Source organism: Monodelphis domestica, chromosome 3, assembly GCF_027887165.1.
Source record: "Monodelphis domestica isolate mMonDom1 chromosome 3, mMonDom1.pri, whole genome shotgun sequence".
Classification (NCBI taxonomy): domain Eukaryota; kingdom Metazoa; phylum Chordata; class Mammalia; order Didelphimorphia; family Didelphidae; genus Monodelphis; species Monodelphis domestica.
This window is the reverse complement of record NC_077229.1, coordinates 46,085,312-46,101,112: the sequence shown is the minus strand read 5'-3', so window position 1 is coordinate 46,101,112 and position 15,801 is coordinate 46,085,312. Positions and strand designations below refer to the sequence as shown.

Genomic DNA, 15,801 nt, shown 5'->3' with positions numbered 1-15,801 from the left:
ATTCCTTTAACACAAAACAAAGTATTTCTGATGTTATTTCATTAAGCAGTGGAATTATATCCTGGGTTTACATGTTCCTACATCATTGTTCAATTGTCTAATTATTCCTGGTATCATTCTGAGATATTTGAAGGACATTAAGTAATTAATGACAGATTAAAAAGGTCAAAATCTCATCTACTGAGTTGTGTCTTGGGGGATTAAAGGAATTTCAACTTCAGGTTGGATTGCTTAAATCTAACAAACTTTAGTAGCTTGGATGTGACTCAGTCTTCGTCTTTTTAGATAAAGATCTAATATTGTGTTTATATATTTTACTGATCACTTGCCCTGATTATAAAAGAGTTGTTATAAAAGGGAAAATAGACGCATGGACATAGCAAGGGGAAAATACTTCCTTAGACTGATGCAAATTCTAAAAAAGAGACAAAGAGATAGCCAGTTGCACTGACTAAAAATTCCGTAAGCCAGACTCAGAATCAGCTAGGTGAGAATATTTCCCATTCAACAGGAAATGTCATACTTGGAAAGTCAAGGTAGGAGAATCCTACTGAAGCCCATGCCAAAGTCATTCTCCCAGCTTTTCTCTTGAGTTAGAACTCCATCTGCAGTAACCCCATAGGGCTGCTGGAAACTATGAATGATTGATTCAATAGCATTTCTTGGTGATTGTACCTAGAATCAGATTCAGAATAATATCAATTATAGTCCTATAAATTTCACTTCAAATAAAAAATTTCACTAGCTACAGCTTAGGGCTATATTCTTTCTCACCTGGTATTGTGATAATAAAGTTTATTATGACTTAAAATCTTAATCACATTATCTCCCAGAGGCTAAACTTACTCTAGTATAAAGTTTATCATTAGAAATCAAGAAATTAACTGAATTTTGGAATTCCACAAAAATAGTGACTATTATAATTTTAGCAAAATGTTAGGAAAATATTAGCCAATTGCTATAAATCTCCATATTATATATAATATACATATATATGTGTGGATACACACATACATATAGCACCAGATTATAATTTCACTGCAGATATAACTTTATAATTCATAATAAAACAGTCCTTTTAGAAAAACAAATTCCTTGCTATTCACTTCCAGAGAAAGATCTGTTAGTGTCATCTTTCACATCAGTGTATTTATGGTTTTATTTGGGGGTTTTAGTTATGTGTGAGTGTGCTCTTACAGCGACGACCAATATGAAAATGTGTTTTGCATGACAATAAAATAAAATGAAAAACAAATTCCTAATTACTCTCCCCATCCATGATAATTACTGTTCCTGTAATCAAAGAGTGGTTATAATGGAGAAGAGGATAAGAATTTCACTTGCTTTTATAGTTCTCAAGTAAAAAGGGAGACTTAAATAGATCTCTTTAATTTTTCCCTTTAAAATTTAATCAATTAAATACTTGATGAATTTTAACATGATCCATATTATACATCATACAATATATTACACATATCATATATCACATCATATTATATTTTTGTCACATTATATGATATATCTTATTACTTTATTATGTATTATAATACTCTAGTACATAGTTATAACCTTAACAAATTGTTTTACCATTTTTCATAAGGGATAGCTGAATAACTTCAGAGTGAAGCTTAATGCATCAGAATTAGATTTAGAACTGGAATTAGAATTAAAATTCAGAACAATGCTTTAGAATATTATAATACATGATCCACAGTGTTGATAAAATAACATCACAATTAAATCACATGTATATATTTTCCATTCACCTTCTAAAAGTTTAGTTCATCATCTACTGACATCCAGATTAAAGAGGAATTACATTAGTGAAATTATAAGAACAAAGGAAGTAGTATTAATGATAATGAAAAATCGCATTTCTATAGTACTTTAAGATTTGAGGTCTAGGTTAGGTCATCTCTTCCCATCTTTGCCTGAAGCAAGGTCTCCCTCTAGGAAATCTCCTTAGGAGGTACCAGAAACAGATGGTTTAGCAAAGATGAGGTGAGTATCTCTGTGTGTTACATGTAGGTGTGTGTGTGAAAGAGAGAGTCAGAGATAAAAAGGGAGAAGGGAGATGAGAGAACATGCTGATTTGGAAGACTACTGTTCTGAACTTGATTTATATGTTGTCTTACTCCAAACAATTTGCTTTCTCGGAGGTTAAAATCAAATTTCTCTTAGAAGAAGGAGAAATACATAAATATAAAGCAGTTAATTGCAATCAAGCAGCTCCTCTAATGATCATCTCTTTGTAGTTACTCACATGTGTAAAATCACAGAAGCCAGCAGGACCAGGCTAGGTGGCTTGGTGTCCAGGGATGACTGTGGGTATAAGTGGCACTGTCCATCCTGGTGAAGAGCCTCTGCAAGTTGAGCTCCCCAGAGCCAATCTTGTGCAGAGCTCAGGGCAATTCAAAGCTTAAGTCTTTCACTAAAGGACTATTTCTGGTCAGGCTCATAATTAGAATGATAAAGTTGATATGTGTCTCTGATCTGGGGGACACAATCTTCATTAGATCTCTCCAGGCCACAGATTAACTAAGTTATCATTTAAAGACCTGGTAAAAAGGGACTAATACCCTGTTAGTCACTTTTACAAATGGTATCAGGCCCAACCAAGGGCCTGTCAGGATAGGTGGAGGACTGGGAAAACTTGCTTCATTTCTGGAGTTACCTTCTAGAAGGAATGAATTTTATATATTGTATTATTACAATATTAATATTGTAATTATCATCATCTTCCTCACAGGCTAACAGAAGGCAGAGTTGGAAGGGGCCTTATGCTTGAACTTATCTGTGTAGCTCTAATGTGGAGGCCAAAGGGTGAAGACGGGGAAGTATGCTAGGAACTTACCTAGTCACAGCCATCTTGACACTATCAAAAGTAATCATCATATTACAGAGGAAAGATCATTGGGCTTCCTAAGATACTTCCTGACTATATAACCCTAGGCAAGTCACTTAATCCCCATTGCTTAGCCCTTGCCACTCTTCTGTCTTAGAAACAATACTGAGAAAGCAAGAATTTAAAATAAAAAAGACAACTGGCCTTAGAATCAGAGGTCTTGGGTTCAAATCTATATATTAGCTTCATGAGCTTAAGCAAGATAGTTTCCTCATCTATAAAATAAGGGAATTGGATTAGGTGACCTCCAAGGTCCTTTCCAGGTCTAAATTGATGCTTCTGTGGCATTTTCTAACTGGCTGGAATGGGGATGGGGTAGAGTAATACGTTTAGATCAGCATTTTAGCTTGACCAGATGGAGGAGGCAATAGCCTTCTATTTATAAACAGGGCAGGATCCTCTTTAAAATGTTTTTAATTTAATTTTTTCCCAATTACATGTAACAACAGTTTCCAATATTTTTCAAAGAATGAGTTTCAAATGCTCTCCCTCCTTCCCTTCCCACCTATGTTGAGACAGTAATCAATCCTACATGAATTTTACATGTCCAATCATGTAAAATATCTCCCCATATTAATCCTTTTGTGGAAGAAAACTCAAATGAAAAAATTAAAGTGAAAAAAGCTTGCTTTGGTCTGGATTTAGACTCTTATCAGTTCTTTCTCTCTGGAAGCACATGGCATTTTTCATCATGAGTTCTTTGGGATAGTTTTGGATCACTGAAATGATGAGAATAGTTGTTATTCAGGGTTATTCGTTGTACACTATTCCTGTAACTGTGTTCAATGGTCTCCTGGTTTGACTTGTTTCACTCTGCTTCCATTTATGTAAATCTTTCCAGTTTTTTCTGAGCTCCTCCTGCTTGTCATTTGTTATAGCACAATAGTATTCCATTACAATCATATACTATAATATACTCAGTCATTCCCCAATTGATGGGTATCCCTTCACTTTCCAAATCTCTGCCCCTCCCACAAAAGAGCTGCTTTAAATATCTTTGCACATATAGATCCTTCCCCTTTTTGTTTTTCATCTATTTTGAAATACAAACCTAGTTATGGTATTGTTAAGAGGCATATACTATTATAGCACTTTGGGTGTAGATCCAAATTGCAACACCCCCAATAGGGCATTACTGTCTCAACTTTCCCATGTCCCCTCCAAGTTTTGTCATTTTCCTTTTCTGTCATAATTACCAACTTGTTGGGTGTGGAGTGGTACCTCAGAGATGTTTTAATTTACATTTCTCTAATAATAGTGATTCGAGTAATTTGTTGCATGACTATATGAACCTTTAATTGCTTTGAGAAATACCTGTTCCTATCCTTTAACCATTTATCAACTGGAGGATGTCTTATATTCTTAGATATTCGACTCATTTCTTTATGCATTTGAGAAATAAAACCTTTATTAGATAGACACAAAAATTTTTGCACTATTATGATTACTGTTTATTATTCTCCATCCTATTTACCTGTTTAGTTTCTGATCTCCATCTCTCCCAATTTGCCCTGTTTTTTATAAGCCCCACCCTTCTTTTATCCTCTTTCCCCTCCTATTTTGCAGTGGGGTTAGATACCTTTTTCTCCATCTAATTGATTATGTATATTTTTCTCTCCTTGAACCAATTCCAATGAGAGTGAGGTTCACACACTCCTCTCCTTATCTCCCCCATCTTCCCCTTCCACTGTAAAAGCTCTTTTATGTGCAATAATTTAGCCCATTTTGTTTTTCTCTTCCTCTTCTTCCCATGCATTCCTTTTTTGTCATGCCTTAATTTAAGTTTATATTGTTCCATCATATTCAACCCATACCCTTGCCCTCTGTATATGTATACTCCTTCTAACTGCCCTAATAATGACAAAGTTCTTTGGAATTACAAGAATCATCTCCCCATGGAGGGATGTATGCAATTTAATATTATTTAATGTCTTTTGATTTCTTTCCTATTTACCTTTTTTACGCTTCTCTTAAGTGTTGTATTTGAGAGTCAAATTTTCCATTCAGCTCTGATCTTTTCATCAGGAATATTTGAAAATCCTTTATTTCATTGAATACCCATTTTTTTCTCCTGAAGGATTATACTCAGTTTTGCTGGATAAGTAATTCTTCGTTGAAGTCCCAGCTTCTTTGCCATTTGGAATATCATATTCCATGCCCTTCAATTCTTTATTGTAGCAGCTGCTAAATCTTGTGTTATCCTCCTAACTGTGGCTCCATGGTATTTGAATTTTCTTTTTGGCTACTTGCAATATTTTCTCCTTGACCTAGGTGTTCTGGAATTTGGCTATTATATTCCTGGGAGTTATCTTTTTAGGATCTCTTTCAGAAGATGATCAGTGGATTCTTTCGTCTTCTCTTGTGCCCTCCTCTGGTTCTAGTATATCAGGGCAATTTTCCTTAATTTCTTGAAAGACGGTGTCTAAGCTCTATTTTTGGTCATGACTTTCAGATAGTCCAATAATGCTTAGATTATCTTTCTTGTTTTTATTTTCCAGGTCAATCATTTTTCCCATGAGAAAGTTCACGTTTTATTCTATTTTTTCATTCTTTTGATTTTGTTTCTTGGTGTCTCACAGAGTCATTAGCTTCCACTTGCCAATTCTAATTTTTAAAGCATGATTTTTGTCAGTGAGCTTTTGTACCTCCTTTTCCATTTGGTCAATTCTGCTTTGTAAAGAGTTTTTATCCTTGCCTGACTACGGGGGTGGAAGGGAAATGAATGAGGAGAGACTCTAAATGAACACCCTAATACAAATACCAACAACATGGAAATGGGTTTGAATCAAGGACACATGTGATACCCAGTGGAATCGTGTGTTAACTAGGGGAGGGGTGGTGGGAGGGGGGGGAGGAAAAAAAAAGGATCTTTGTTTCCAAGGAATATTGTTTGAAAATGACCAAATAAAATAATGTTTAAATTGGGGGGGGAAAGAGTTCTTATCCTCAATGAAATTTTTGTACTTTTTAGAAAGGGCCAAATCTGTCTTTTAAAAAATTTTTCTCTTTGATGCATTTGTGTATATCTTTTTCCATTTGGTTAATTTTGCTTTTTAAGAAGTTCTTTCCATTAAACTTTTGTGTCTCTTTTACCAATTGGCCTATTCTTTTTTTTAAGATATTCATTTCTTCAGTATTTTTTGTGCCTCCTATAACAAACTGTTGACTCTTTTCATGATTTTCCTGTATCACTTTCATATTTTTCCCAATTTTTCTTCTACCTCTTTTATTGGATTTTTAAAATTCTTTTCAAGATCCTCCATTAATTCTCTTGGAGCCTGATACCAATTTGTATTTTTCTTGAAGGATTTGGATGCAGCTATATGGGTTTTGTTGTGTTCTTTGCTTGTGTTTTGATATTCTCTGTCACCAAAATAACTTTCTAGGTTGAGTTTCCTTCTCTGTTTGCTTATTTTCCAGACTTTCTTTTAATTTAAAAACTTTTAAAATTAGGCTCTGTACCTATGGTGAATGGAGCATTGTTCCAAGCTTCAGGTTCTTTGTGCAACTGCCTTCAGAACTGGTTCTGGGGATCTATCTGCTTTCAGTTCTTCCAAGGTAGTATGATGTAAGGTGAGATGGGTTTAATATTGTCCTGGTCTGTGCTCTGGTCTGTGAGTAACCCCAACCACTCTTCTTCCTTGGAACTGTGACCAGGGTCCCCTGTTCCTCTGTGGCCACAAGCTCTGGTGTCTGCTAGTGTTCCTCCTCACCCTGATATCATGCCCCCAGACGGCAACCTGCTTTTGTGTATGGGCAATATAACAAGAGTCTTGCACCCAAAGCCAGCAAAAGGATCCCTATAATCTCCTCGAAGCAACTGTCCAACCTCCCTTTACTATCTTTGGCTGAGAGCTCTGGAAGCTCTTGCTACTGCTTTAGCTGGGTCTAGGACCTAGTGCTATTGTGGGGGCCTGCCCCGACATGTGCACTCCACCTCCATCCCAGTGCACTAGAACCCTGGTGCTAGTCTTCTAAGTTGTTTTGTGTTGGAAAATTACTTTATCGTATCTTTTTGTGAGTTATGCCACTCAAGAATTCATTCATAGTTTCTGGAGGGTAATTTGGTAGAGATCAGATGAGGATCTGTACCTTCTCCTCCATCCTTTTTTTTTTGTTTAACTCTTACCTTCTGATTTGGAATCAACACTGTGTATTATTTCCAAGTCAGAAAAATGGTAAGGGCTAGCCAATGGATGGTTAAGGAACTTACCCAGGGTCACACAGCTAGGAAGTGTCTTAAGGCCACTTTGGAACTCAGGATGTCCCATCTCTAGGCCTGGCTCTCTATCCACTGAGCCACCTACCTGGGCAGGATTCTCTTGATTTAAAACTGTGGTTCCCAACAAGTTATGCTGATGAAATTGAGGTTGTGGCTTGTAGCATCCCAAGCATATTCACATCTATGAAATATAAATGACTGTATGGTGTATGGCTACTGTGTCTCCAAGCATAAGGTTATACCAATGAGGCTTGTGAAGGTAACCTTGAACTGGCCATGCGGCCCTTGGCTAAGACAAGCTCATTAACATGCTCGGACTCAATTCCCCGGGAAAGCCTGGTTTGCAATCTACACGCCCAAAGGTGTTCCCTCTACCTTGCCACCCAATCTTAATTGTCTATACTTTGTGATGTGGTTACTACGTGCTTGGGAGTACCGCCCAAGCAGAACAGGAATAAAATCCAGAGGCAATCCCATGAACTTCCTCTTGCCTCTTGGCCTTTCCCTTCCATGGAGCTCCACTAGGCTCCTCAATGACTCTGTCTCTCTCTCCTCTTGACCTTCTCCTTCCCCGAGGCTGTAACCATCTCGGCCTGCTTTCCCTATCTTAATCTCCTCCTCCACCTCGTGTTCCTTTGTACTCATACTTTCCTATCAAGGGAGTATCATAGGGGTTGCCTGCCCTATCCAACCACTGACTTGTCCGTGTCTTTCATTTCCACCCTGGTTCTCGGTTCCTACCTCTCCTCGGGTCCCATCACAAAGGTGAGCCCCTTCCCTTGTGGGACCCTGCTGGTCAGGGAGGTCCATTAAGGAAAACCCCACATGGCTTTCTATCATGAATGGACAAGGATCCCCTTGATTACATTACATCCTAGCTACTTGCTTTCTCCATTCCCCCAAGCATCTTGCTTTTCTATTGGTCTCTTCCCACACACAGCAGTAGATGTTCTGCTCACTGATTTATTGTTGATTCCTCGGGGAACAAGAACTCATTGACTGGCTTTTAGCCCTCAAGAGGCAGAGTAAAAATGGCCATATCCCAACATGGAGGAACACAAGGGGCGTTTGAACTGACTAGGCCAGAAGCAGTAGGAGGGGCTTGGAGAAAGATCTTCCTATTCATGTTGTCCCTGGCTCTTGTCTGTTCAGGCAACTCTTCTTTCAATCTGACTCATTTTCCTTAGGAGATTAGGGCAATAGGGAGTTTCATATCTTCCCATCCTTCCTGTGGGCAATGTCAAATAGGTTTCCCTACTTCTAGACAAGGCAGTGACCTGGTCTTTTCTCCTCATTTTTTCTTTCTCCCTCTCTGTGCTATAATTTTGGAAGTCTACTTGGTCTCATGTCCAGGTATGCCCAGCCAGGCCAATAGAGAGGTATCCATTACCATGCTCCTTTCAAAAATAATTGTAAGCCTCATATTTTTAGGAATATTATTGATAATTCTAATCTGGTTCTTTCTCTTTTTGTCCAATCCTGTTGAATGTAGGAAACTCTTTCTAGCAAAGTAGATTGGCAAATGCAAATGATGGTATCCAAGAGTTGACTAGGGAACTGAGATGACTTATCCAGGGTGGTCACTAGCACATGCCAGGTCTTGCTGACTCTATTACCCAGTAACTACCTTTCCAATCTTCAAATCAATCATTTTGATTGATTTGTGTGATTGTTCCAAGCTAAGCAATTCTTGATAGCAACCATCTTGATGATCACTTTTAAATACTTCCTGAAGTCAATGGTTGTGTTTGTTTAGTTGGGGTCAGCCAGCTAGGAACTCCAGGATTCACCACTGACAAAGAACCCTAAGTGAAGAAGAGACTGGCTCCCAACATGTTTGGAGTTTTTCAAACTTATTAAGAGTTTCTAGTAGAGAATTGTTCAATAACTGATGGAGAAAACTGAGCAGTCTTGTACTTTGTGGTTGATCCCATCTCAGGTTTTCTCGGTAAAGAATCTGGAGTGGTTCACCATTTCCTTCTCCAGCTCATTTCACAGATGAGGAAACTGAAGTGAACAGGATTAAGTGACTAGCCCAGTCCCACAGACTGGGGATCACAGCTAGTAAGTATCTGAAGCCCGTTTTGAATTCAGGTTTTCCTGATTTATATTCTATCCACTCTGCCACCCAGCTGCCACCTAAATGCTTAGCAATTATCTAATTCACCTCGTACTTCTTCCTTCTCTCACCCCAACTATTTTTCAGACATTGTCATTTCTATACCACTTTACTATTTACAAAATGCTCCACAGAAATTCTGGCATTTGATCCACACAACATTGCTATGAGGTAGGTAACATAAGCATGATTATACCCATTTTATAGGTGAGGAAACAGAAGAGTTCAGAGTTAATGTATATCTGAAAGGCTGTTGCCCCAGAAAGCAGGACAAAAAAATGAGAAAGAGAAATAGAGTTAGGCCGGACATAAGGAGAAAAAGATCACAAAACTAAGAAATAACCTGTGGAGAAATAAGGAAGCTTAGGAAGTAGGGAATCACCAATCAGAGGAGATATCTGACAAAGGCTGAATGACCACTGGTCAGAGATGTTGTTAAGCTAGGGTTCTCAACCTGCCATCCATAGGTAGGCTGTGCTATCTAACTGAATTTTAACACTTTCTGGATAGAGATAGGCCTAGAAATGGGAGGTGCTGGGTTCAAATCTAGAATCAGATACTTTCTAGTTATATTGCCTAGCCCTTACTTCCCTTCTGCATTGGAAAAGGAAGGAAGGAAGGAAGGAAGGAAGGAAGGAAGGAAGGAAGGAAGGAAGGAAGGAAGGAAGGAAGGAAGGAAGGAAGGAAGGAAGGAAGGAAGGAAGGAAGGAAGGAAGGAAGGAAGGAAGGAAGGAAGGAAGGAAGGAAGGAAGGAAGGAAGGAAGGAAGGAAGGAAGGAAGGAAGGAAGGAAGGAAGGAAGGAAGAAAGGAAGGAAGGAAGGAAGGAAGGAAGGAAGGAAGGAAGGAAGGAAGGAAGGAAGGAAGGAAGGAAGGAAGGAAGGACCATGACTCTCAGAGGATCATGGGCCTAGAGTTGAGAAAGACCTCAGAGACCTTTTAGTTCACTTCCTTCATTTTGCACATGAAGAAACTGAGAAGGATGTTTAAGTGACATTGCACCTATTTGCTCTTCCCTTCCCAACTTGGAAAATCCCTAATTTTTCCTCCAATTAAAAAACAGATGACCTAATTTTGCATCCTGGTTAAATGTTTTCTGTTAATTAACTGGTCTTATTTGTTTTTAAAGCATAAAGCTAAGCTGAAGAGGTCTGGTCCCAATTTGTTAGGCGGTTGGCATGTACTGCTTAATAAACTGACAGACATACTTGGAAGCTTGAACCTTTGTTTCCTCAGTGATTTCCATCGGCTGCCTGCCACAGTTTTTAGTCACCCAACTCATAAATATCTGAGAGAAATCTGAACCAGATTCTTCCTGATCCCAAATCTGCCAAGCTTGTCTTTAGCCAGGAGATGGCCTGGTCTTCTGGATTGCTGATCCTAACCTGGGACTCATACAATGATGATTAAATGCAGGAAGGAGAATCTAAGAACCTGGAAAAGAATGCTGAGAGTCTCACTACCTGAGGAGCACTCCTTTTAAGTCTTTGTGTTGTTTATATCCCTGAGAAAGTTCAATTTGTTGGGTTGTTCTAAGAAGTCTTAGGCAAGGTAATAATGAAAACAATTTTGGCAAAGATAATGACTCCATGTCAGCCAGGCACCTGTAAATCCTACTATGGGGGAAACTGAGGCTGTCAGTTCTCTCAGGCTTAGGAGTTCTGAGCTGCAGTAGGCTAAGCTAATCAGATGTCCACCCTCTGTGGTGCCATTAATAAGGAGAATTTCCCAAAGTGAAGGGTCCTGCCTGGGCTACGTAAAGAGGGACCCCCTGGCCTAGGTCAAAGCTCCCATGACAACCTGTAGTGGCTGTGGGCCCACGAATAGCCCCTGCACTTTCAAGAGACAAGGAGACAGTATGATACAACTATATAAACTGTGCAGACTCTTTGACCTAACGATACCATTCTACCTCCAAAAAAATCATATATAGAAATTATTCTATGTATATTAAAAATAAATCCTCTCAAAGAGCTAATAGTTCACCAGGGAAAAATAACACAAGCACAGATAAATAAATATTAAGTAATTTGGGGCCAGGGAAAGCTGGGTGGCTCAGGGGATCGAGTGCCAGGCCCAGAGTCAGGAAGACTCGAGTTCAAATCCATCTGCAAACACTGTATGCCACTGGGCAAGTCAGTTGACCCTGTCCACTCAATTTCCTCATTTGTCAAATGAGCTGGAGAAGGGCATGGCAAACCACTCCAGTGTCAATGCCAAGAAAATCCCAAATGGGGTCAAGGGAAAGTCAGACCCAACTAAAATGACTAAACAATAACAATGACAAATTTGGGGTGGGAAGAAAACTAAAAAATGTGATCAGAAAGGAATCCATGTAGAAAGAAGCACCCACAATAAGTCTTGAAGGATTATTTAAGGCAAGGATGATAATAATAATAATAACAATAATGAACATTTATAAGCCATGTACCACATGCCAGGAGGCATTGTGCTAAGTGTTTTATTTTATTTTTTAAAAACCCTTACTTTCCATATTAGAATCAATACTATATATATTGGTTTAAAGGCAAAAGAGGAGTAAGGGCTAAGCGATGGGGTTGCTCAGGGTCACATGGCTAGGAAGTGTCCAAATCTAGATTTGAACCCAGGACTTCCCATCTCTAGATCTGGTTTTCTAGCCACTGGGCCACCTCAAGGCCCCCTAAAATAAATGTAAAATAAAATAAATAAGTACTTTATTATTTTATTTGATTCTCAGAACAACCCTGGAAGGTAAAACCCCATTTTATAGATTACATGATGTGCCTCGGGTCACATAGCTAGTCAGTGTCTGAGATTAGATTTGAACTGAGGTCTTCCTGGCTCCAGGCCCAGCTGCTACCCACCTCACCATTCAGCTGCCCCTATGTAACCTGGGCAAAGACAAGGAAGTGGGAAACAAAATATTATATACAGGCTGGTTGGGCTGGAAGTGGGAGGGGAGTACTTGTAATATGAAATAATTTGAAAAAATGAGTTGGAGCCACATTGTGAGGTTTTAAATACCAAACAATGAGATTTGTATTTTATCCTATCTGTGATAGGTAGCAACTGAAGCTTCTTGAAAAGGGGAGCACCATGGGCAGACCTATACTTCAGAAATATCAATTTGTCAGCTTTGTTTCAGATGAAGAAATAAGAACCATCTAGAGTCATACAAAAAATGTCCTAAATTATTATTAATTAGAGAAATGCACAATTAAAAAACTCTGAGGAACCACTGGTCAGAGAGGCTAACAAGACAGAAAAGGAAAATAACAAATGTTGGAGGGGATGCAGTGGCGGGGGGGGGGGGGGGGGGGCGCAGCGTGGAATTGGAACACTAATGCATTGTTGGTGGAGTTGTAAACTGATCCAACCATTTTGGAGAGCAATTAGGAACAATGCCCAAAAGGTTATCAAACTGGGTTGATTCTTTGACTCAGCAATACTGCTCCATCCCAAAGAAATCAAAGAAAAAAAGAAAAGGACCTACATGCATGAAAATATTTATGGCAGCTCTTTTTGTGGTGGGAAAGAACTGGAAAAACTGAGAGCTTTCCCATTAATAAAGGAATGTCTAGTCAAGTTGTGATATAACAGAATACTCTGCTATAACAAATGATGACCAGGATGATTTCAGAAAAACCTGGAAAGATTTACATGTACTGAGGCAAAGTGAAGTGAGCAGAACCTGGAAAACATTGTACTCAGTAAAGGATAGTCAATTGTAAAGGACTTAGCCACTCCAATCAATACAGTGATCCAAGACAATTACAAAGGGCTCATAATGAAAAATGCTCTCCACCTCCAGAGAAAGAACTGATGAACTCCGAGTGCAGTCTGAAGCACATTTTTTTTCACTTTATTCTTGACTTTAAAAAACAAAACAAAAACTATGGCTAATATGGAAATGTTTTGCCTAATTTCATATATAATTGACTAAAAGAAAGAGAATTTGGAATCCAAAAACATTTTAAAATGAATGTTTAGAATAATAATAAAACAATAAATTTAGAAGGCAGCTAGATGGTTCAGAGCTGGGTCTAGAGACAAGAGGTTCTGGGTTCAAACCCGAACTCAAGACACTTCCCAGCTGTGTGACCCTGGGCAAGTCACTTAACCTCCATTGCCTAGCCTTTTCCACTCTTCTGCCTTGGAACAGATACTCAGTATAGATTCTAAGTGGAAGGAAAGGATTTAAATCAGTCATCGTCATTTCTTTTTAAACAATTTGTCAGCTTTTGAGGGGTTGGACTGAGAGGGGGAAAGACTAGAAGTAGAGTCGGGATGGAATTACAATCAATAGTCCAGGCTAGAAGCAATGAGGGCCTGAAGGAGTGCAGCAGCCATCTAAGTAGTGGCAAAAGGGCAGGGGATAGCTAAAGCACCAGGTCTGGAGAGGGGAAATGCTGAGTTCCACTGTGACCTCAGACACGTCCTGACGGTGTGACCCTGGACAAGTCACTTTACTCTGCCTTTAAAGAAGACTGTAACTAGAGACAAGGAGACAGAAAAGAGCAATGTGGCAGTAGAATAGCTAGGCTACCCCCCCCCCATACACCGGCCTCCCTGACCTCCCTCCCCACAGGCAGACACCGGCCCCACCCCCGCTGCCCTCCTGCCCGACGGGGCACCGCAGCTTCTCGCCCACACTCCGCACGGACACCACACCCGCCCGCTGATGGTGCCCTAGGGACCAGTGTGAATCCAGTCTCCGACAGTCACCAGCTACGTGACCTCTGGAGGGTCACTTTCCCTCCCTGGACCTCAGTTTCCCCATCTGTAGAGTGGGAGCTGGTCCTCCACGGCCTCTGGGAATGCTCCCCCGCCCCCATGCAGCACACACAAACGCTCCCCTCCCCTAGGGATGACCCCCCCTAACCCCCTACTCCCCTCAGCCTCTCTGGTGCCCTCACCTCTTCCTTTTCCTTTTCTTCTTCTCCTCTTCCTCCTCCCCCTACTCCTTGGTTACTGTTTACAACCCAGCCGCGTCTCCATGGTAACCGCCGCCGCCGCCTCGGTCGACCAGCCGTAAAGCGAGCGAGCGTGTGGAGTGGGGCGGGGCCTGAGCGGCGCACATGCTTCCGGGGGAGCCTCGGGAGCGTGGTCGGGGCTGCGCCCGACTGGGGCCGCGGATGCTGTGAGCGCATTCGCCGACGTCATTCCGTCCTCTCTTCTCGTCCAAAGTGCAGCGGGACTAGTCTCTCTGGCCTTAGGCTTATCGCTTAGAAGAACCCTACGCCGAGACCGCTTCTCGGAGCGCCCCGAGTTTCCTCTCCTTCCGTGATGGCCCCGAGGAGAGCGGTCTTGGGCTTCCTATAGCGTTGGTCCTACAGCGTTTTGCCTGGCGCCTGTCTCTGCGTATCCATAGACCGCAGAGGGTCCCTGCTGCTGCAGCTTGGCCTTCAGAGCCCTTCCTGCCCCGCCCCCATCCTACCTGCAGCCCCCACAGCCCCCTACGCCTGGCACGTTATCCCTCCTTTGCCCTACCCCCACGCTGCCTCCAAACCCCACTGAGTCCCACTTTCGAAAGACCCCTCCACTCCAGGGCTTCTCTCTTCATGTTCACCTCCTCGTCCTGCCCTTGGCCGGCCGGTACTGATTCGTGGGCACGTCGGTCGCTCCTAGAGAGCAGGACTGCGTCTTTGCCTCCCTTTTATCACCAGCACTGAGCCCGGGCATGGCACCCTCTTCCTCTGGCAGAGTAAGTTCCCCAGCCCTGTTTTGGGCACATAGGGGGTACTTCACAAACGTTCATTGATTGGGGCAGCTGGGTTGCTCAGTGGCCAGAGCACCAGTGGGAGGTTCTGGGTTCAGATGTGGCTTCAGACCCTTCCCGGGTGACCCTGGACAAGTCATTTCACCCCATTGCCTAGCCCTTACCACCCTGCCTTGGAATTAATACACAACAATGATTCTAAGAAGGAATGTGAGGGCTTAGAAAATAAAGTTTACCGAGTGATTGAATCCAGCCTAGTCTGGGACTTCCCGGAACCAGGCCTGCCTGGAATGAGCACTGAATTCTTGTTGATCCATGAACACAACTCTGGAATCCACTTCACTCTCCCACCTGCCCCCCCCCCCCCAATTTCTCTCCTCAGAGCTTATCCCCCCCAATGAGAGTTGGGTATCAATGTTGGCTTTTTTAATTTCAAAAGTTTTTATTGTATTTAAAAATGAACAATTCTTCTTAGCTGGGGCAGTACTCAAACAGGCAAATTTGGGTTTGGGTTGTTGTTTGCCCAGTGAACCCTGGCCTAGTCAGTAGACAAGCATTTATGAAGTGCCTGCTGTGTGCCTGGCACTGTGCTAAAACCCTGGGGATACCACAAAAAAAAAAAAGGCAGTCCCTGCTGTCAAGGAACTCAAGAGTCCAATGGAGGAAAAGATGCAACATGTAAGCAACCTCATAAACCTTATGAAATATTTAGGATAAATTGGTCAACAACAAGAAGGCATTAGCATTAAGAGGGAAGCAAAAGAGCTTCCTGTGGAAAGATGGAATTTTAACTAGGAGTTAAAGGAAGCCAGGGAGGCCAGAAGGCACAGAGGAAGAGGGGGCAGGCCACAAAGGAC

At 41.2% G+C, this 15,801-nt stretch overlaps 1 protein-coding gene across 1 annotated transcript in view; it reads right to left on the bottom strand.

The window, feature by feature from the left end:
- Positions 1 to 14,295, bottom strand: part of CFAP251 (cilia and flagella associated protein 251) — a 108,336-nt gene extending 94,041 nt beyond the window's left edge. The window contains 1 exon segment of the mRNA XM_007489874.3: positions 14,142 to 14,295. The gene's annotated coding sequence lies outside the window, so the exon portion shown is untranslated.
- Between the last annotated feature and the right edge of the window lie 1,506 nt (positions 14,296 to 15,801).